The sequence below is a fragment of the Tenrec ecaudatus genome, chromosome 1 (assembly GCF_050624435.1).
Source record: "Tenrec ecaudatus isolate mTenEca1 chromosome 1, mTenEca1.hap1, whole genome shotgun sequence".
NCBI classification, from domain to species: domain Eukaryota; kingdom Metazoa; phylum Chordata; class Mammalia; order Afrosoricida; family Tenrecidae; genus Tenrec; species Tenrec ecaudatus.
Genome location: NC_134530.1, coordinates 33,896,548 through 33,916,579, shown reverse-complemented (window position 1 = coordinate 33,916,579; position 20,032 = coordinate 33,896,548). Strand labels below are relative to the sequence as shown.

Here is a 20,032-nt window from a genome sequence, read left to right as displayed (position 1 = left end):
TACAATTCTTATCACAGTTCATACATATACATACATCAATTGTATAAAGCACATCTGTACAGTCTTTGCCCTAATCATTTTTTTCTCCTCTTTTCTTTTTTTACATTTTATTAGGGACTCATACAACTCTTATCACCATCCATACATATACATACATCAATTGTATAAAGCACATCCATACATTCCCTGCCCCAATCATTCTCAAGGCATTTGCTCTCCACTTAAGCCCCTTGCATCAGGTCCTCTTTTTCTTTTCCCCTCCCTCCCCTTTCCCCCCTCCCTCATGTGCCCTTGGTAATTTATACATCGTTATTTTGTCATATCTTGCTCTATCTGGAGTCTCCCTTCCCCCCTTTCTGCTGTCCCTCTCCCAGGGAAGAGGTCACATGTGGATCCTTGTAATCAGTTCCCCCTTTCCAACCCACTCACCCTCCACTCTCCCAGCATCGTCCCTCACACCCTTGGTCCTGAAGGTATCATCCACCCTGGATTCCCTGTACCTCCAGCCCTCATATGCACCAGTGTACAGCCTCTGTCCTATCCAGGCCTGCAAGGTAGACTTCGGATTTATGAGAAGATTAAAAAAAAATCTTTTCTTTGAGGACTTCTGGGTTTTCTTTCATACTGTTTTCTTTTCCTGCTGTGTTGGTGTGTCTCACTCCTTCCTAGTTTTCCTCACTTTGTACCAAGACATTGTTTTCCTCTCTCATATTTCCTCTCTGTTTTGTGCATTTAAAAGGCGCCCTGGTGGCAGACTGGTATGTGTCAGGCTGCTCTCCTTGAGGTTAACGGTTTGCAATGACCAGCATTGCTTTGGGAGAGCGATGCAGCTTCCCACCCCCATAAGGAGTTACAGTCTCCGAACCCCACAGGCGCAGTCTACCCTCTCCTACATAGGGTCAGTCTGAGGCCGAATAGACTCGAGGCAGGGTTTTGAATTTGAGTTAGGCACTTCAAGCCTGGCAACCCCATAAATGGAGCACAGCTAACCTCTTCTGGGTCTCAGTGGGACCCGTGTAACACCAGCTATGGTCGTTTCCTGGCAAAAACATTTAGCTGCCTATAATTCCGAGGAAGCAACTGGAGAAAAAAGATTTGGGGGACCCGCTAGCAACAATGGCCCTGGATTTTAAGAATGCTTCTGTTGTATCAACAACCACACCTGGGGAGCCTTTCCAGACTGAGCCCGTGGCCCTGCAGACAACCCTGCTCACAATGAGCCTACGTGGGTCCGAACAGAGCTGTGCTCTGTGGGGCAATCCACGACTTTCCGAAACAGATCACCAGGCCTTTCTTCTGAAGCACCTCTGGGCGGACTCGGTCTTCCAAGGTGTTAGTTAGCAGCTGAGGATGTTACCCATTTGCCCCGCTTTAGTGGGCTAGAGGGTTACAAACTGGGCTGCTGACTGCAGCAGTTTGACTCCATCTTTCCAGAGGCATCTGATACTTTCTGCTCCCCAAAGAGTTACAGTCTCGGACCTCTGAGTTGGAGTCGACTCAAGGGCAGTTAGTTTGGGAGGGCTTTTGGTGTTGCTTTGAGGGACTCGTTCTAGACTAAAGGAAGGGACTGAGTAGGCAAGCCGACGCGATTGAGAGACTGGATTGAAAACCGGTAATGGGCAAATTTGGGGGATGGGGAGAATAGGGGCAGTTGGTATGGGCTGTATCTCATAGAACACCACTAGATGAATATGGAATTCTTTGAGGGCGATAATAGTATTGTGGTTGTGCTGGAGGATGCCCTTCTAGGATATATGGTAAGGTGTCCAGCCAAGGGAAGCACACATATCCACACACACGCCCACAGACAGGCACAACACAGGTGTGACAAAAGATAGCCATTGACAAGATAGTTCCATGGTCATGGTACCAGTCTTTCAACTTTTCTGTGGCCTTGAAATGTTTCATGATAGTAAAAATCAAAAGTACAACAACCCAACACCCCCCGCCTCCCTACACACACACCAAAACACCTACGTCTCATTAGTTCATCTGGAATTTATTGGGGGCACTTTGTTCCCCCATTTGCCTCGATCTCCTGGGATGTGGCCCGGAGTTTCTAGGGCTTTCTCACTTTTATAGCAGGTGTAGCCTTCAGCTTCCCTTCCTCTTAGCAACTTCTTTTTGAGTGAATTGTTAATTTGGAGGCTTGGAAATTTGATGGACAAAATATTTTTCTGGCAGATACATATGGTGTTTATAGAAGCAGGTGAAAACTGGTGAATCTTCTGTGCATTTTGGCCTCAATTATTATTGATATTGCTTTCTGTGGTCTAAGTACATTTGCAAAGAAGTTTCATTCTAGCGGTTCTCAACCTATGGGTTGCAACCCCTTTGGCGGTTGATGACCCTTTCACAGGGGTCACCTGATTCATAACAGTAGCAAAATTACAGTGATAAAGTAGCAACAAAAATAATTTTATGGCTGGGGGGGTCACCACAACATGAACTATATTAAAGGGTTGTGGCATTAGGAAGGGTTGGGAACCATTGTTCTATAGGCTTTAAAAGCAGCCTTCAGCCTCAGGGCTACTGCATCATGAAACTAACCTCTTGGCGTACCTCTCAGCTGAGAGTTTTTGCAAGAGGACAGCTCACAGGTCACTTGGACACCTTGTCACGAGCCTGATAAAAGACCTCCTGGGTTTCATTTTATGCAAGACAGTCTTGGGTAAGTCATCGATCTGTAAAACCCACAGTCTGCTTACCAGGACAGCTCCAAGCAGCCAATTTGGCGAGCAGTGTTTTCTCCTTCTCAGTGGTCTGGTGACTCATGGTTTTGTGGCTTTACGGATGGGAAATGTAATTATAAACAAGCGGGCAATGAGGCTTCTGAATTCATCTATCTGGTGTGCCTAATTCTGGGAGTTATGCCAGAATTATGCCTGCACCCATTGGGGATGGGGACAGTTTCTTGGACCCCTTTAGCCTACAAACCCATTCCCAGCAGCTTTTCTGAGCATTTCCACTTTGGCCCTGCCTTCAGGAAAACCTTTGGGAGACTATGTGTGGTGAGGGGTGGAAGTGGAGGTAGAGTGGGGGGATCCAGGGGATTTCTGCTGCATGCATCACACCACTTGCCCCTGAGTGGATCCCAACTCACGGTGACCCCATGTGTGTTGGAGTAGGACTGCACTAGATAGGGTTTTCCATGGCTGATTTTTTTGTCGGCAGTAGATCACCAGGTCTTTCCTCGGAGGCACCTCTGGGTGGCCTCAAACCACTAACTTTTGTTTAGCAGCCAACCAGGCTCACCTCTGGACTCCCCTAGGGGTTCTCCTGCTCTCTCAGGTGCTATGTGTCTCCATTTCCTCAGATCTCAGGCATTCTGCTCACCCCCTGCCTCCAGAGGCCGTGCTTCCAGACTGGACAGTGGGCAAGGCCTGCAAACCGTTGTCAGGAGTTGTCATCCTGAGGCTGCTTCCTCCACCGAGTTAATTGAATCCACACGTGTGAGTCTGCACTTGTCTTGAAGAGCTTTTGATTATTAGCTTGTTGAGCATTTAAGGAGGAAGGAAACTGAGTCCTAAACAGCCTCACAGAGGGAGGCTTCCTCCTTCCGTGGGTTATTTTTTGTTGGGGGCAGGCCAAAGATCAGCTCCTGGGGTGTAGAGCACAGCAGTGATCTAAGCAGCCAAACAGTTTGGCTTCTTCCACGGGTGCCTTGGAGCAAACCCTGGCATTTTGTAGCAGGGGTGGGATGTTTGCAAGGTGACCAGACACACCTGTCCTTTTATTAGCATGTGCCTGTGTGCTGAGGGTCTGGAAGAAAAAGGAGGCAGTGGCCCTGAAACTTCCTTTCTGAAGGACTTAATGTCGGAAGGGGAGTTCCTGGGTGGTGCAAATGGCGACGTGCTGGTTGCTAACAGAAAGGTTGACGGTGAGAGTTGACCCAGAGGCACCTAGGAAGAAAGACCTGGTAACTGAATCCAAACATATCAGCCATTGAACGCCCCCTGGAGCATTGTTCTCTGACACACGTGGAGTTACCACCAGTCCTGGTGGTATACGAAGGCCTTGTTCAGTTGGGAGCCTCACAGTGGGGTCCCGAGGATGGCCATGACCAGAGCAGGGGGGTGAAGAGAGGCAAGAAGCTGGCTACCTGCCACCTCTCAGGGCAAGGCTGGGGACAGAGTCCTGGCCCTGCTGGTGACCCAGTTGCTTCGATGACCTCAGCCTCACCACAGGAAGCTGGAGGCTTTCCCAGCCCTGGGATTCGGAGAGGATGCAGGGAACCTGGTTCAGGAAGCCTATTTATTTGAATCAATTCTAGGAAACCTCAGTGGGGGGAGAGCAGAGGGAGAGGTGGGGAGCCTGGGAGGGGCCGTGATTAGCTGGGCAGCTTCAGAGCACTGGCCCCCATGACAATGAGGGTGGCATAGGATTCTGAATCCAGGCCCTGAGCTCATGAGGGAAATGTGAATGGTCTCCTCCTAATAAACAACACAATCTAGCTTTATTTTTTCTTCTTTATAAAAGTTTGATGACACAGCCTAATCAACCTTTTCAATTGTGACTGCAAGATCAAGGGGTGATGGGAGCTGCAGGAGGCAGGGTTGGTGGTGATGGCGTGTCCACTGGTTGAAGTTCCCATTCTGGACTCATTCTCTGGGGCTAACCCAGGCTTGGAAACCTGGCCAGGCCCTTCCCTGAGATGATTCGTTTTGGAATTGGTCCTGTCAGTCTTCAGCCCAGCCTCTAAAAAGAGTTGACCAGAAGTGCCAATGGTTTTCCCTTTGGGGCCTCCAGAACCATGCCAGGGGCATCCCTGGTGGTAGCCACGTCCTGGAGAAAAAAGGAGACTACCTAATGTGTGTGGTTCAGACCCGCCATAGTTCAGACTGTGCCTCTGAAGAAAAGCCTGCTTCCAGCAGTATCAGGGCTGGGAAAGCACTGCGGCGAGGTTCTACTCTGGAATGCGTGGGCCCCTGGGAGTCGGGATCAACTCGGTAGTAGTTGGTTTGGTGTTATTTCGATTTGCCACCAGCATACACATTGGTCTCTCTCTCTCTGTGTAGTTGTGGTGAGAATAGACACAAGATGTTCCCCAATCCAGCCATCGCAGCATGGGAAATTCAGTGACATTGATGTCGTTTCTCGTGCTGTGCACCCCTCAATCATCCCATCACACTGGTGGCCTCGGGACAGCCTCACTCTTGAAGTCTCCAGCCAGGGTGCAGGTCCACCCTGCTGGGGAGACCTGGGGTGGAGGAGGGTCCCCAGCCTCCCATCCACTTGGAAACAGATGAGGGCTCTGTATTCCACATTCTCCATCCCGTTGGAACGTGCCAGAGGCTGAAGGTCAAGAGTCGGACTGAATTAGTGGAAAACCCACAGCCAGATTTTGTAGGGGCGCTGATTCCTGACTTCAGGTTTCAGCCCCGACTTGGCCAGCTTTCAGGGCTCAGGAAGGGGAAGAAGAGTCTCTTTTTGAATCAGGTAGAAAGCCACCCTTCTTCCCTTTGGTCCTTGCTCCCCAGGTGGAGAGAACACCTCTGCCCTGTTCTTAGTCCAGCTGTGGGCCTGCTGGTTCAGCCAGGACCTTTGTCAGCCTCAGCGTTGCCATTCTGTTGGCAGGATTGTCCGTTGACCTGCAAGAGACTCTCAGGGTAAGCTGCCCGGCCCCCTCTCTGTCTTAGCCAGCAAAAGGTGCGTTTCGTCCAAGTCAGGGCTTGGAAAGGCAGCCCCTTCTGGGTAACTTTTTCTACCCATCAGGCCAGAATCACAAGGATAAATACTGTTTTAAACCAGAAACTCGAAGCGGATGCCCACGCCAACCCTGCTATGTCGGCGTTACACTTTGTATGAGAGCGTACACCCTGAGCATGAGGCTGTAGTGAGGCCTCCCTAAGTCCAGTTTGAGTCTCCACATGGACTCAGCCTTCTCGCAGTTCTCGCTGACCCTGACTCACCTCGGAAAAAGCTTTGCCCTGAGGCTGCGTGTGTTTGAAAGTAGATTATCGCCTAATCTTGTCTTCATGAACTTGCCTGGGTGGACATTAGGGTTCAGTGGGGGTTAGATGGTGGAAACTGGGTTACCTGTTGGGCCACTTACCTCAAGGTCAGCAGGAAGAAAGATGAGGCTGGGAAAGCCCTGCCCAGCCCTAAGGGGTCACTCTAAGTGTGAATTGCCTCCACAGCAGTGGGTTTTTTGCGTTTGCCCAGGAATGGCCTTCTGGCTTCCTCCCCCTCCCATCTTGGATCCCACCTGGAGCCAGCCCCTGTATTCCACTCTTATGGTGTCTTATCTTGTCTTCATTACCAGTTGGTCTTTGGTTGACAGTAATGTGGGGGCCCTGGGTTTGTTTCTTGTTTCTTGTGCAGGAGATTTTCATGACTGGTTCGATTGTAGTGGGTCCTGCTGCCATGAGTGTCTGAGTCCACGGGGCTCGTGGGATGGAGGGTAAGCGTGCATGGAGTACAGCCCAGGCTCTGTCACTTGTTTACCACTAGGCAATACCACCTGTCTCCACAGTGCACCCAAAGGAGCTTGGAGTCAGGTCTGAGTCTGGATTGACAACCTCTCGGCAAGTTTCTCTCCGCAGCTCATCCCCCTTGGAATGGGGCCGAGGCCTGCAAACTCCCAGCCTGGCCACAGCCCTTATTAGGTGACCTGTTTGGCTCGAGTCGGCCGAGCAGGGTTTGGGAATACTGAGTCTGGCCTCTGGATGGAGGAGGTGGAAGTATGGCATTTATTAATTAAGGCAAGTTGCTCATGAGGCCCAAGAGCATGGGAGGTTCCCGCTTTAATTACTGTGAGTGGCGCATGTGGCAGTTCTCCCTGGTGCCCCAGGTTTGATATGCTGGCGGGCCGGGAGCCACGTGGTGCACACCCCAGCAGGAGCTGGGTTTCAGGCTGCAGGGCCAGCCCCGAGCCAGGTGTTCACTCCTGTGCTTCCACTGAAGAGCAATACAGTGGAGTGATCACCAGCCCAGAGACCTGGGTGTGAGTTCTCCTCTAGTAGGAATTAGCTGATTGGTCACTGGCGAGTTATGAGGTCTCTTAGTGCCTCTACATCCTCCTGTTGAAGACTCACAGGGTTGTTGGCTACCAAGATGGAAATGATTTGGTATCTGTAAAAGGTTGAGAACAATGTCTGGCAAGTATGGCAGACATATTTGTGCATTGCTGCTTTCAAGGAGTCCCAAGTGGTGCACATGGTTTGTGGTCTTGGCTGTTAATCCAAAGGGTGGAGGTTCAAGTCCACCAAGAGGCACTTCATAAGAAAGGCCTGGCAATCTGCTTCTGAAAATCCAACCATTGAAAACTCCATGGAGCACAGCTCTGCTCGGACCCCCATGGGGTCCTTATGAATCAGAGGCATCTTGATGGCAACTCATTTGTTTCTTTAAAGCAGTGCTCGCTCAGCCGGAGCAAACTTGACCACCGCTTCACCCCCACCTTCCACCGGGGACCTTTGGCAACCATTTCTGGAGACCTGGATCATCACAGGTGTAGGTCTGGTGCCAAATTCCTACCATGCACAGCACGGTCCCCAAAATTGCCTGACTTCAAGTGTCCCTCCCTGGTACCCAGCTTGAGGACCCCTGCTTTGAGCATCCTGAGTGACAGGGGTGGCCTGATCAACATAGTGATGGGGTCCTGTGCCACCTCAGCATCTCTTTGTCTTTGAGTCAGTTGGAGGCTGATGGATAAACTAGGAGGGAGAAAGGGAGGAAAGGAAGCTGCTGATATTTTGAACATTTGAATTCTTGTTGTTATTGTTGTTTTTACATCCCAGTGAGTCTGTTCCGACCCATAGCGACTTCATGTGCAACAGAACAAAACACTGCCAGGTCCCGTGTCATCCTCACAATTGTTCCCATGCCTGAATCCATTGTTGCAGCCATGGTGTCAATCCACCTCCTTGTGGGCTGCCCCTCTACTTTACCAAGCACGATGATTTTCTCCAGGGACTGGTCTCCTCTAGCAACATGTCCAAAGTATGGAAGACAAAGTCTCACCATCCTTGCCTCCAAGGAGCACTCTGGCCATACTTCTTCAAAGACAGATGGGTTTGTCCTTTTAGTAGTCCTTGGTACTTCCAATATTCATCTCCAGCACCACAGTTCAAATGCATCGATTCTTCAGTCTTTATTCAGTGTTCAACTTTAACTTGCATATGAGGTCATTGTAAACACTGTGACTTGAATCAGGTGGAACTTAGCCCTCAAAGTAACATCCTTGTTTTCTTTTTTTTAAAATCGTTTTATTCTTATCACAATCCATACATACATCAATTGTGTAAAGCACATTTGTACATTCATTGCCCTCATCATTCTCAAAACATTTACTCTCCACCTAAGCCCCTGGCATCAGCTCCTCATTTTTCCCCTCCCTCCCCACTCCCTTGATAATTTATAAATTATTATTTTGTCATATCTTACACTGTCCAACACCTCCCTTCATCCACTTTTCTGTTGTCCGTCCCCCACGGAGGAGGTTACATGTAGATCCTTGTAATCGGTTCCCCCTTGCCAACCCACCCTCCCTCCACTCTCCCAATATCGCCACTCACACCACCCTGTATTCCCTGTGTTTCCAGTTTCTATCTGTACCACTGTACATCCTCTGGTCTAGAAAGGTTTGTGAGGTAGAACTGGGATCATGATAGTGGATGGGAAGGAAGCATTTAGGAACTAGAGGAAAGTTGTATGTTTCATCGCTGCTACATCACACCCTGACTGACTCATCTCCTCCCCGAGGTTCTTCTATAAGGGATGTCCAGTGACATATAAATGGGTTTTGGGTTTCCACTCCGCATTTCCCCCCTCATTCACAATGATATGATTTTTTGTTCTGATGATGCCTGATACCTGATCCCTTCGACACCTCATGATCACACAGGCTGGTGTGCTTTTTCCATGTGGGCTTTGTTGCTTCTGAGCTAGATGGCCGCTTGTTTACCTTCAAGCCTTTAAGACCCCAGATACTATATCTTTTGATAGCTGGGTACCATCAACTTTCTTCGCCACATTTGCTTATGCACCCATTTGTCTTCAGCGTTCGCATCAGGGAATTCAGCGTTCGCACAATGATATGATTTTTTGTTCTTTAATGCCTGATAACTGATCTCTTCGAAAACCTCGTGATCGCACAGGCTGGTGTGCTTCTTCCATGTGGGCTTTGTTGATTCTCAGCTAGATGGCTGCTTGTTTACCTTGTAACATCTTTGTTTTGTAAAGAGGCCTTATGCAGCAGATTTACTAATGCCACTCGTGTTTGATCTTGACTGCTGCTTCCGTGAGCATTGCTGTGGTTCCACACAAGACAAAATCCTCAACAACTTCAATGTTTCTCCACTGAATTTTTATTGTCTGTCTAATGTAACCACCACCACCCCCATCCTGTAACAAAAAATGTCAGCTGCTCACAATGTGTCATTTTAAGTCATATCATAGTTGTTGTTCATCGGTGCTGTTGAGTCAGTCCTGATCTTCTAGGATGAAGCCTTCATGGGAGCAGATGGACAGGGCTCTCTCCTGCATAGCCACGGACTGGATTCCACTTCCAGCCTTGCAGCCAGCAGCTGAACGCCTAATCCTTTGTGCCTAGGACTCTTTTTTTTTGTATCATTAGTCATAGTAACTAATATTGATCAAGTGCTTGCTATAAACTAACCCTTGTGCAAGTGCTTTATAGTAGTTCCCAGGTTACCAATGTCTGACTTGGTTCAACCCTTAGTTACAAGGAACCCACCACCCCCGCCATGACCTTCATGCCTCCACCCCCACCCCCACATTGTCCTCGAGTCCTTCTGACTCCTCACCATCAATTAGGACAGAAATGAGCTCCTTAAGGTTTCCGAGAGTAGCCCTGTGGGTCACTGCAGGTCAGCAATTTGAAATCATCTACTCCTCAGGAGAAAAATGAAACCCACAGGAACAGTCTGCTCCATCCTATACGGTCGCTGTGAGTTGGAATCGATTGATGGCAGTGCTTGATGGACATTTTTATGGGAGCAGTCAGGCTCCCATTTACCCGACGAGTGGCTGGTGGGTTTGAACTGTTGACCTTATGCTTAGTAGCCAGCACTTACACTGTGCCACCAGGGCTCCATAACCCCATACATAGAAAACAAATAAACCAACAGACCCAGACTCACTGCCATTGGGTCAATTCTGATTCATAGTGACCCGATGGGCAGGGTAGAACTGCCCCTGTAAGTTTCTGAGATTATTAACTTTTTAAAAAATTAATTTTATGGAGGGAGGGTGGGTTGGAAAGGGGGAACCAATTGCAAGGATCTACGTATAACCTCCTCCCTGGGGGATGGACAACAGAAAAATGGGTGAAGGGAGATGTCTGACAGGACAAGATATGACAAAATAATAATTTATAAATTATTTTGGATTCATGAAGGAGTGGGGAGCAGGGAGGTAGGGGAAAAATGAGGAGCTGATGCCAGGGGCTTAGGTGGAGAGCAACTGTTTTAAGAATGATGAGGACAATGAATGTACAAATGTGCTTTACACAATTGATGTATGTATGGATTGTGATAAGAGTTGTATGAGCTCCTAATAAAACAAAATAAAAATTAATTTAAATAAATCATTTTATTGGGGGTTCTTATAGCTCTTATAACAATCTATACATCCATTGTATCAAGAACATTTGTACATATGTTGCCATCATCATTTCCAAAACATTTTCTTTCTACTTGAGCTCTTGGTATCAGCTCCTCTTTTTTCCCTCCCTCCCAAGGGTTCACCTACTCTCGTGAACCCTTGATAATTTATAAATGATTTTATTTTAAATAATTTTATTGGGGGCTCATGCAGCTCTTATCACGATCCATACATATATCCATTGTGTCAAGCACATCTGTACATTCATTGTCCTCATCATTCTCAAAACATTTGCTCTCCACTTAAGCCCCTAGCATCAGCTCCTCATTTTTCCTCTTCCCTCCCTGTTACCCCCTCCCTCATGAACCCTTGATAATTTATAAATGATTATGTTATCATATCTTTCACTGTCCGATGTCTCCCTTCACCTGCTTTTCTGTTGTCCGTCCCCCATGGAGGAGGTTATATGTAGATCCTTGCAATCAGTTCCCCCTTTCCAACCCACCCTCCCTCCACTCTCTTGGTATCGCCATTCTCACCACTGGTCTTGAAGGGATCATCCGTCCTGGATACCCTGTGTTTCCAGTTCCTGTCTGGCCCAGTGTACATCCTCTGGTCTAGCCAGATTTGTAAGGTAGAACTGGCTAGGGAGGAAGCATTTAGGAACTAGAGTAAGGTAACCAGATATCCCGCTTTTGGCAGGACAGTCCCAATTTTTAACAATTTGCCCCACGCCATTTTTAAAAAGTCCCAATTTTTGGAAAAATGCACAACAAGCTAGGGTACACAGTTTTTGGCTGCCATGTGGCTATTTCGCCAGGATATGAGTTTTATCAATGGTGTCCTGCTTTACCAATGTTCAAATCTGGTCACCTTAAACTAGAGGTAAGTTGTATGTTTCATCTTTGCTACATCGCACCCTGACTAGCTTGTCTCTTTCCCGAGACCCTTCTGTAAGGAGATATCCAGGGGTCTACAAATGTGCTTTGGGTCTCCACTCTGCACTCCCCCTCATTCACAGTGATATGGTTTTTTTTTGTTCTGATGATGCCTGACATCTCGTGATCACACAGGCTGGTGTACCTCTTCCATGTGGGCTTTGTTGCTTCTCAGCTAGATGGCTGCTTGTTCATCTTCAAGCCTTTAAGACCCCAGACGCTATCACTTTTGATAGCCAGGCACCATCAGCTTTCTTCACCACATTTGCTTATGCACCCACTTTGTCTTCAGCGATCACATCGGGAAGAAGAGCATCATAGAATGCCAATTTAATAGAACATAGTATTCTTGCATTGAGGGAGTACTTGAGTGAAGGCCCAATGTCCATCTGCTACCTTAATACTAAATCTATAAATATATGCACATAGATCTATATCCCCATCCTCATATATAAATATATTTACATATGTACATGTCTTTATTTAGACCTCTATAAATGCCCTTTGCCTCCTAGCTCTTTCCTCTATTTCCCTTGACTTGCCTCTTGTCCCACTATCATGCTCAGTCTTCATTTGGGTTTCAGTAATTCCTCTTGGTTACATTACCCTTGATCACGCCCTACCAGGCCTCCTACACCCTCCTCACCACCGATTTGGATCACTTGTTGTTCCCTTGTCCCTAGGTTTGTTAACACCACTACCGTTGCCCCCACCTCCCCTTCTCCTATGTCCCCCTGATTTCCTTGTTTTCTCTTCCAGATTGTTCATCCAGCCCTTCTTATTTAGACATACCTTTGGAAATAATAACACGCGCAAAAGCAAGACAGGGCACAACCAAGCAACAAAATAAAACAAAACAACAACATCAAACCAATAACAAAAAACAAAACACAAGAAGAAAGAAAAGCTTGTAGTTAGTTCAAGGACTGTTTGTTGGCCTTTAGGAGTGTTTTCCGGTCCAGTTTGTTGGGGTACCATGCCCTCCCCAAAGTCTATTTTTGGTAATCCCTGGGGACTTCATTGCTCTGTTCCCTTGCTGTTCTGTTGAACACCCTTAGTATTTTGCCTCTATGTGGTGGGATCAGATCAGGCTGAATTCCCACACTGTGTCTCCAGTGTTGTCTCCTGTGGGACTATGGATCAGTGAGGGATGTCATGTCTCATAGTGGGGCTGGCCATGTGGTCTTCTCTGTGGATCGAGTGGCTTGGTGGGCCAGGATGTGCTCCACTCTCTCTTCCTCCCCCTTCATTTGCTCCCATGTGCTTTGATCAGACATGTCCTTCTCCCAGAGGTGCAGCTTCAGTGCTGTCCTCTAAATAAATTCTTCTTGGGGGAGTGGCAGCCCAGACTATATCTTTGGATAGCTGGGCACCATCAGCTTTCTTTATTTTTATTTTCATATTTTACACCATCTGTTGTCTCCCTTCACCCACGTTTCTGTTGCTTATCCCCCTGGGAAGGATGGCTGTACATTTATCATTGCGATCGTTTCCCTCTTTCTTCCCCTTCTCCCCTCCCCTTCTCCCCTCCCCTTCCCCTACCCTCCTGGTATCACTATTCTCAGTATTGGTCCTGAGGGGTTTAGCTGTCCTGGATTCCCAATGTGTCCAGCTCTTATCTGTACCTATTTACATTCTCTGCTGGAGAGGGGAGCATTAAAGAACTAGAGGAATGTTATGTTTTGTTGGTGCTATACTGCACCCTGACTGGCTCGTCTCTTCCTTGTGACCCTTCTGTGAGGGACATCAAATTATCTACAGATGGACTTTGGGTCTCCCTTTCAACCCCCCTCCATTCCAACCAGTTCACACTGAAATGGTTGGTTGTTTTGGGTCTTCTGATGCCTGATACCTGATCCCATCGACACCTTGCGATCACACGGGTTGGTGTGCTAGATTATTAACTTTTTGCAGGTGTGGAAAGCTCCATCTTGTTCCCAAGGAGTGGCCAGTGATTTCAAACTGCTGACCTCATGGTAGTTAGCAGCACACTGTGTAACCAATCCTCCACCAGGGCTCCTCCATGGAGCCTAAGATGGCAAAACCTCAAGATTCATGTAAAGGTTTGTCAAAATAAACAGGTGATACTTTGCCGTGTGCCTAAAACGATATTTTTGTTGCTACTGTTGCAAAGCCTGCAGACGTGTGAGAAGGCCGCTCCTTTTCATATCTTTCTGGAAGGAAGGTGGGAAGTTCCCCGGGGGGGCTTGGTATTTCAGTGCTTTGATATCTAGAGGAAGGAGAGCCATGACTGCTACCCATGGTCTATTCCTGGGGGCGGGAGAGGGGTGGCAGTGGTGGGTGAGGGCGTCTCGTCCCAGGGCCTCTGCTGGCGGAGGGATATGCAGAAGAGAGACAGGTGTGGAGCGGTGTCTACCTTTCGGGCAGGCTTTTGCCACCCATTTCTCCTGAAAGCTGCTCCCCACAGCAGCCCGGGAGAGCAGCAGCCTTCACTACAGAAGCTGTGAGGACACTGGCAAAGGGTGGCGGCATTTTGCCCAGCACCACCCTCAGAGAACATTCCTCAAAATGGGGCGCACAGACCTCCATCCCCGGTGGGAGCCCCGTGAAGCCGAGTGCTTCAGTGCAGACGTCCAGGCTGCCTCTGAAGCCCATCTCTGGACTCTGTGTTGAGTCCTGAGGTCTGCGTGCCCTGCCACAAGGAGGAGGTGGCTCTGGCCTGCAACACTCCTCACTTCCTCCCCCTCCAACCTCCCTGTGCTTCCAGCTTGTCAGGAGAGGGCTTCAGAGGAAACAGAGGATAGCTGCAGCCCTCCCCCGTCCCTTTTGAATTATTCTGCGAACATGACCCAGGGCTGGTTTTATCTGTGGGAGGCAGCAGCAGAGGCCGAGCACTCTGATTTCTGGAATAGGTGTTTGCACAAGTAGGCACGTGGCCAGGCGGTTTGTAAATCAGTGTCGAGTGTGTTTTCTGTGTCCCTAGGTGGTGCAAGCTGGTGGCATGGTGGTTACGTGCTGGGCTGCAGTCCATGAGGTCCACAGTTTGAAACCACCTCCTGCTCCTTGAGACTAACACACACTGAGCTTTCTACTCCCGTAAACAGTTACTGTCTTAGAAACTCACAGGAGCAGTTCTGCTCTGTCCTATTGGGTCACTGTGAGTCAGCATCAACTCAATAGCTGTGAGTCTGCTTTGAGCGTGGTGCATATGACATACGTCTGTTTGTTGGTGTTCCCTATGAGTCTGCATCTACTCACTAAGCAGACTATTTACGTGGAATAGCTGAGCGCAGAGGAGGTGGGCCTCCGAGTACCAAGGCTCCATCTGGTGGGCGGAACGTCATCTCACCCAGGTGTGGGACCTGCCTGTCCCCAGTCCCTGAGTGATTCATGCTGGTCCTCAGTGTCTCCGTGCTTAGCCCGTCAATTAGCCGGGTGACTAACCGGGGAGGAGGTGTGTGGAGTTGAGCAGGCTGACCTGCTTTGGCCGGAAATAGCAGGCAAGCTTAGCTGCAGTCAGCACCTTCTCCCAGAGCTGTTGGTACAGGTTCCCTGGGCTGGCCTGACACACAGGTATTTCTGGACCCCAGCCCAGCCTGTTGCCATGAGCTTCCTGCCAGCACTTCTGGTCCATCAGCGTGGGGCGTGGGCCCCGACTTGACACTGGGAGCCGTCGGGACCCTCCTAGCTCCTCACATGACGAGTCCCCTGTTTCCACAGGGCGGCACCTTCCCATTTCTCCCTGGCCGCAGCCCTTCCCATCACAGTTGAGCACCTGCTTGCCTGACGTTCGTTTCCAGAAGCAGGTAAGGAGCGAGGGGATGGGCTCTGCCATGGGCCTTAGATGGGTGACAGACCAGGGGCCGGGCACAGTGCCGACCAGACCATGAACTACGTTAGTGCCTCTTCTTTCTCTTCTATATCCTTTTCATAATCTTCATTGCTCAGGTGAGCCGGTTCTTAGGGTGAATGAGGTGGGGGTAGGGGGTGGGGGGCAGGTACCAATTTGGTTTAGCTGTTAAAACCGATGCGGGCTTGGGATTCATACTGAGAAGCGCTTTCCAAAGCACAAGCCTGTATTGCATTGGGTTGGTGTTTGCACTGTGAACTGCAGACTTGGGTTTGGTTGTGCTCACCATGTCCTGTTCTAGCAAAACCTAAGTGTGCACACTTAAGCCATACCTTGGTTTGTTTTTAAAATGGGCAGAACGAAAGATAGGTGTCAGGACCCCTGGGGCAGAGATGCCGTCTCCAAGGTCTCCCCTTGCTGTGTGGGCCCAGCCTGAGGTGACTTGATAATTTGCTCCGGCAGGCGCAAGTCCTCTCTGGTTTTAAGTGTATTACCTGATGTATCGAACTGGGAGGGTTCAGCCTATCCTTGTGTTTGCATTCAGGCCCACTGGTGTTGCAGAGGGGCCAGCTCCCAAAGCTGCTTACCAGCATGTCCAGACAGAAGGGTCCCAGGCAGCTGGTGACCTAGGTCTCTGGTCTCTTCATGATGGCAAAAATCAGTGTCTCCAGACCCTTCCTGCCTGGACCTCCTGGCTCTTCTGAAGCGACAGCAACTGGCCATCACACAGCGGTCGAGTCTAGGTCCCCACAGACGCCGAGTAGGAGCGTGGGCCCTAAGAGAACGCAGGTGTCCCCAGAGAAGCAGCGTGGTCTCATGCTGAGGGCCCATTTGCCACCCTCTTTTCTTTCTCTTTTTTTTGTCCTCAAAATAAGTTTCCTCTGAATATAAGTTATTTTGACATTGAAACCATGGAATAAAGTGGTTTATTCCGAAGCAACTTTCATGGAAAGGAACACAGGAGTGCGTGTCTGTAAAAGAACGGACTCTGAAAGACCGAGCCAGCTGCCCCCACCTCCCCAGAACAAAGTACAGAAGAAGGGACGGGGTGGGGAGCAAGCCAGCGTACTTGCCACCCACTTTGTACCAGTCTGGGAGCCCCGGTGTCACAGTGGGTTGTGTGTTGGGCTGCTAACTGCAGGGAGCGAGGTGAGACTTTCTGTTCCCGTCACGAGTTATAGTCTCAAAAACCCACAGCGGCAGCACTGCCCTGTCCTCTGCAGGGTGGTTCTGAGTCAGAACTGGCTTGAAGACAGTGAGTTTGGATTTTGTATCGGTCTGCACAGTGCCTGGGAGCCAGTTCTTCAGACCAGCTAAGCCTCCCCGTACAGGAGACAGTAGGCGGCAGTTTGGGGGTACATTGTGTCAGAGATGAATGCATGTACTTCAGGATCTCTGAGCTGCCTTCACCCCATTCAGATGGAATTTTCTGGGACTGCAAAATTCCTTTCGCAACACACGTAGCCATCCACCCAGCACGTTACACGAGGGGGACTTCAAAAAAGTTCTTGGAAAAGTGGAATTTTTATCTAGTCACTGCCCTTCCTCCAAACCATCTGCTTGGACAGCTGAGGGGTGCTGGTTCTCCCTGCCCCAGCTCCTTTTCACTCCTTAACTTCCAGGCTGCTCCGTCGGAAGACATGGGATGCCATGGGAGACCCACGCAGAGGGCGGCATACTCTCAGGTCCTCCCCAGAGTGCATGAGTGCGTCCACTTGAGTGGATGCTGAAGTAATATCACACACACTTTGAGGAGCCCAGGTGGTGTAGTGGTTCCACACTGGGTCCGCACTTGGAGATAAATGAGGCTGTCTGCTCCCACTACAAGTTCCAGTCTGGGAAACTCAGGGGCTCTTCTGCCCTGTCCCGTAGGCTCTCTCTGAGTCGACAGTGGGTTTGAGGTCTTCTGGTTTTCACAGACGCCACTTCCTGCTCCCGACGGGGACAGCAGGAGTCCTCCAGTGAAGTGAACGCGATGCTCGTCAGGGTTGTGGTGGTGCAGCAGCCACTGAAACGTCCGCGTGGTTTGTGCTCGTCGGTTATCAGCCTCCCTCCCATTCACGCACTTGCTGCAGATTCTGTTTCACACAGGATTGCCCAAACCAGCCGCAGGGTTTCTGGTCCGTTTGAAGGGTGAGCGTGTGCCCGGGGGGTGCCTTGGGCGTCTGCTTTGTGAGACAGCAGGGTGTTCTCCGCCGGGGGCTGGAGCTAGAAGAAATACTAGACAAGTGGAGTGTTCCCCGAAGCAAGAAGAGCCAGAAATGATCTCTACTCAGGGAGCACGCTGAAGGAAGGGACTCAGGCACCCTGGTACACCCCAGACCCATTATACTGTGAGGTGTCCGAGGCCCTGGGCCGTGAGGCCTCCAGGGCATATCCCTCCCGGTGAAGGCTTTTGTGGGTAGGGGCCGTTGGAGAGTGTAAACCTTCTGCTCTGGAACACACCTGAAAATGTAGCATGATCCTGTGATGTGAGCGCCTGCCATGTGCCAGGATCCCCAATAGGCCCTGGGGACGTGTCTGAGAGAAATCCCTCCGTGTCGCTCTGGTCCCTGGCTCTGATACTAGGACTGGGCGGATGGTGACATGTTCCGCTGCAGGTGTCCACTGGGACTCAGGGTCCGCCTGCTTGAACCAGACTGGAGCCCTCCCTCCAGCTGTTGGGTGTAGGGGTGGCTGGTTCTTTTGTGTGCGGCGACACCTAGTGGCTGGACACCTCTACATCATACTCACAAAACCAACTGCTCATAGGGGACAACTACTCCTTAGGAACACCGAGATTGTAAAGCTCAGAAAGGCGACGGCCTCGTTTTCTCCTGTCGAGTGGCTGGTGGGTTTGAACCATCAGCCTTGGAGTTAGTTGCGCAACACTCAACCCACTGTCCCACGGGGCTCCTTTATAGCTACCCTAAGGGGAGAGCAAACAAAAACTAGCTCTTGAGCATAAGACAACAGTGTCAGGGTATTTACTCGTGATGTCTAACTCTTAATTCAAAGGCAGTGCAGAGCATGTCCTATGCCCCGGGAGACCTTTGGAAATGAGTCCACCCAGGGGCACTTTGGAAGAAAGGCCTGGCAGTCTGTTTCTTTTTTTTTTTTAATCTTTTTATTGGGGCTCATAAGGCTCTTATCACAGTCTGTACATACATCAATTGAGCAAAGCACCCTTATACATTTGTTGCACTCGTCATTCTCATAATTCACCTTTCACTTGGGTTCCTGGAATCAGCTCAGTTTCCCCTTTTTTCCCCCGTCCCCCTCCCTCCCCGATCCCACCCCTGGTCCCTTGATAGTTTATAAATAATTATTATATCTTATCTTACACTCCCCGGTGTCTCCCCTCACCCGCCTCCCCCATTGGGCAGTCTGTTTCTGAAAAGGCAGCCGTTGACAACCCCGTGGAGTCGATACTCATGGGCTGGACAGGAGTCAGAGTCAGACTAGGAGGCAACTAACTGACAAGTGGTTTGGGCAATGTACTCATCCAAGGCATACACATTTTTCAGGGACCAGTGTCCGTTAAGGCGAAATTTGGTTATGGAACCTATTCGAGGGTTTGGTCCCTCAGCAAGATGACCCGGGGCATAGACATTTACTGTAACCATTCAGTCTTCACGGGGGCTCCAGGGCTGGTGCTAGCGTGTGAACACGGTGGCGTGTGAAGCCCTTCAGCAGGTGGAGACACTGCACACCACACTTGAACAAGATGCTGCCAGAAAACCAGGACAAGGCCGGGTCGGGGTGCAGAATGGTGTGGTGTCCGTTACACTGTCAAATCAAAACCAAACTCCCTGCCATCGAGGCGGTGCTGACTTATTGTAACAGTTTATGAGAGGAGAAAGCTCGGTCTCCTCCCGGGGCTACTGCTGGTTTCGAACTGCCAACCATGCAGACTGCAGCCCAGTGCATAACCACTACACTACCAGGGCTCCTGCTACCGTAAGGCGAGGCTTTTCTCAGAAGAGGGTCTGAACCTGGGCCCTGAAGGATGAGAAGCAGCCATTTCCAGGCTGAAGGGACAGCCAGTAAAAGACCACGAGGGAAGGAGCTGCAGACAGCAGCTCTAGACATGGAAAGCTTCGTGGTGAAGGGAGGCAGGCCTCAGGGCTTGGGAATGCCCTTCCACGGCCTGACCTGATGTTCAAGGTAGGGAAAGGATGTGAAGGTTGTTGTTGTTTTATCTCAGATGAAGAATCCCTCTGGCTACTGGATAGAACAAAAGAAGGAGAAGAGAGTGGGGAGAGGAGTGTGGGGAAGTGATGGTGAGTGGCCGCTGTACCAAAGTGCAGGTCCCCCAGCACCCATAGGGCGCTTCAGACTATGGGCTCTGGAGCAGGTGGGGAGGTGCAGCAGAAGGAGGGCAGTAAGAAATGGGGTGGACTTAAGTCACCACGGCCTCATGTCAGCGTAACCGGGCCCCAGGGGAGAGCAAGGGGAGCAGACAGTAGAATAAGGAGAATCTGTGCTTTCTTTAGTGCAATCCCTGGGTGGTAGAAGTGGTTAATGCACTCACGGCTAATCCCCAGGTTGGAGGGAGGTTCAAGTCCATCTCACAGCACCTCAGGTGGTCTCTTGCTGAAGAAGCAGCCTCTGACCCCGCCCCCCCGGAGCACAGCTCCACTCTGACACCCAGGGGGTCACCGTGCATTGGAATCGATTCGGTGCCAGCTGGCTGGCTTGGGCCTGGCTACCTCATACGCACACACCTGCTACC

The 20,032-nt window shown here is 50.0% G+C and overlaps 1 protein-coding gene across 2 annotated transcripts in view; it reads left to right on the top strand.

Moving 5' to 3' along the window:
- CTNNBIP1 (catenin beta interacting protein 1) overlaps nucleotides 1–20,032 on the top strand; it is a 62,976-nt gene that overhangs the window by 17,377 nt on the left and 25,567 nt on the right. Inside the window, exon 2 of one of the 2 annotated variants that reach the window (XM_075550727.1) lies at nucleotides 15,189–15,274. The exons of the other annotated variant lie outside the window; for it this stretch is intronic. The gene's annotated coding sequence lies outside the window, so the exon portion shown is untranslated. The remainder of the gene's footprint in view (nucleotides 1–15,188; nucleotides 15,275–20,032) is intronic. 2 annotated transcript variants of the gene reach the window in all.